General features: G+C 36.2%; 1 non-coding gene across 1 annotated transcript; it reads left to right on the top strand.

Annotated features, from left to right (window-relative positions):
• The first annotated feature begins 1,064 nt into the window (after positions 1–1,064).
• LOC124899037 lies at positions 1,065–1,171 on the top strand. The gene has a single exon (XR_007056176.1). It is a non-coding gene; the product is annotated as a small nucleolar RNA R71 (small nucleolar RNA).
• The last annotated feature ends 1,685 nt before the right edge of the window (positions 1,172–2,856 follow it).

Genomic DNA, 2,856 nt, shown 5'->3' with positions numbered 1-2,856 from the left:
TTTGGCACACTTTGTAGAATGTCAACGAGAGGAAGATTTGCTTGAACCTGCTTCAGAAAATCCAAGAACTTCTTGTAACTTGCCTCCTCTTAATGCTTTCTTTCCCTTTGAGGAAAGGGTATGGGGAGAGTCTTCTTGTCCTCATAAATTTCATCACTTGCCTCTTTTTCTTTGATTTCTTTCTCTATATTGTCTTTAGCACTGTCATCAATAATTGAGTGACTAACCTACTCCTGAACTGTCTCCTTAGTTTGCAGCCCACTCCTTGTTGTAACTGTATTTACCTGCTTAGTATTTGTCTCTGTATCGTTAGGTAATACTCATTGAGGTCTTGTATTCTATGCCTTTACAATTTTACCCAACTGCAACTCTAGATTTCTTGTAAGCAATTGTTGACTCTTTAACTCAGCTGCAAACTATACCTGTTGAGTCAAAATTTCAATTGCAAATTGCTCTTGTGAAGCCATAAACTGCTTTCTGAATTTCTCCATATTGCTAGATTGAGTAGTCTCCTGAGTATTCTAAGCTAACTGTTTATTTGGTTGCACTTGTCCCTTGTACTGATTTGTATTCTGCGCTTGATTTCCACCCCATGAGAAATTAGGATGGTTCCTCCAATTTGGATTATATGTGTTACCAAAATTTTATTGTCCTTGCTGTTTTGCATTTCTCACATAGTTAACAAAATCTGGATTAACAGAACATGCATCTGTTGTGTTTTCACTACTTCTGTAAACCTCACTACTTCCACATTCGTTGTAGTTGCTGGTTGAGTAACAACCAACTTTATGTTATTAAGCTGAGTAATCATATGATTTTGCATGGCTGTGATATGTACCTGTAATGCAGTGAACTGATCTACCTCCAATACCCCTACAACCTTTTTAGGAGTACTACTTGAGTCTGCCTGCCAGTCAGGATTTCCTTGTGAAATCCGATTCAAAAGTGTGTACAATTCTTCATATATCTTCTCAAGAGCTTGTCCACCTGCTGCTGAATCTAAGAGAATCTTCATGTTTGGCTCCAATCCGTCTATGAAAGTATGCACAAGAACATCATTGGATTGATGATGGTGAGGGAAATTTCTGAGCACACCCTTAAATCTCTCCCAATCTTGGTAGAGATTGTCTCCGTCTTTCTTTCTAAATCTCAAGATCTCACTCCTCAAGCATCCAATCTTCCCAGATGGAAAAAATCAAATAAGAAACTTCTGAGCTCGATATTCCCATGTAGTGATAGAGAGTGGTGGTTCAGCATATAACCACCTTTTACCTTCCTCCATTAGAGAGATAGGAAAGAGTGTCAACCTTACATAATCAGAATTCAGTCCTTCAGGAATGTATGTATTGCTGATTTCTAAGAAGGTCTGTATATGCTGTTGTAGATCTTCATGTGAAAGGCCATGAAATTACCCTGCTGAATTCAACAATTGCACCATATTCTACTTTAATTCAAATCGACCTCCTAGTCCAGGCTGTAGAATACTGCTTATCACATGGTTCATGAGAGGGATTGGCATCTCACGAATAGGTCTAGCAGCTTTTTGACTAGGAATAACTAGAAGAACAGGAATGACAGAAGGTGGAACATTCCTGGGATTTGGATCAATCGGTTCATTTCATTGTTCAGCCACTCTTTGCCTTTGTTGAAAGATTTTCTTTGGTTATGGAAAAGGCTCTACTAGTTCTTTATATCTCTCTAGTCCTGGATTCAGCTAAACCTACGAAAATTCAGCCACTAAGATCAAGTTGTTAACACCTAAACTTAATATCAAAAACCAAAAATTTAGCAATTTACTAATTGTATTACTCCCTGGCAATGGCACCAAAAATTTGTTGCGACTCAGATGTATGCACAAGTGCACGTGATTGTTCAAGTAATATTAGTGATTTATACAATCAGATATCATTCCCACGAGGACTAAACAACTAGAATTTAACCAACTTTTAGTTTCAGACAATGAGTATTAGGTGTTGTATAGTATCAAGATGATTTTGAAATTAAGAATAAAAAATGTAAATTAATAAACAACAAATAAAATTTTGTTACTAGAGAAAAGAAAGCAACGGTTGTAAACAGTTATGATAAGAATTCTAGGGTTGGGGCTTCTCGAACAATCATACAAATGTCTATTCTTATAGTAGTCTAATTGGTTATCGGGTTGTTGGTTTGCAAGGTTTATGAAATGATCTTGATCTCCCGACCTAAAATCTTTTATATATTGAATATTGCAGCTACAACTCCTGCAGAGATACACCAATTCTTCTAGATTCCTCAAGTAATCTTCTTGTAATTGAACCAAACAAGGCTTTTAGGTATATCCCTATCCTAGATGCTAATTCAAACCCATTATTTTATGAGAGGATAAGAACCTTGCTCCTTAATTTCCTCGTTCTAATCTACAATTCTCTTCCAGGATTCATATAGAAATATAAATTTATTCTAATGGCGGCCAAGTATTAAAATAGTAAGCTCAAGAAATTAAGAACAACCCAGGTTATAATCCAAAAAGAAACTTCTATAAAAACTATCAAAGAGTAATCATGTTCTTGACCTCAACCCTAGAACAAGGGTATTTAACCACTCATGTTTGAATTAAACAACAAAACAAGTAATTAATTATACCCAAAATTAGTGTTTAAGTAAAGAAGTTCAAAGGAAATAATAAGAACCCTAAAAGAAGAATTCTATCCTTTTCCGCCGCTGCTATGCTTCCTAAAAAGTGTTTGGAATTTTTCTCATGTGTTCCTTTTATACTTGGGAAAATTTCACCAGGTCTGAAACCATGACGCGACGTGTCACAAATCGCATTGATCCAACCAATGCATTGCGTCAACATCACATTGCCACACTGGA

This window comes from Capsicum annuum, chromosome 5 (assembly GCF_002878395.1).
Source record: "Capsicum annuum cultivar UCD-10X-F1 chromosome 5, UCD10Xv1.1, whole genome shotgun sequence".
NCBI lineage: Eukaryota > Viridiplantae > Streptophyta > Magnoliopsida > Solanales > Solanaceae > Capsicum > Capsicum annuum.
The sequence above is the reverse complement of the archived record's forward strand: the minus strand, read 5'-3'. Positions and strand labels throughout refer to the sequence as shown.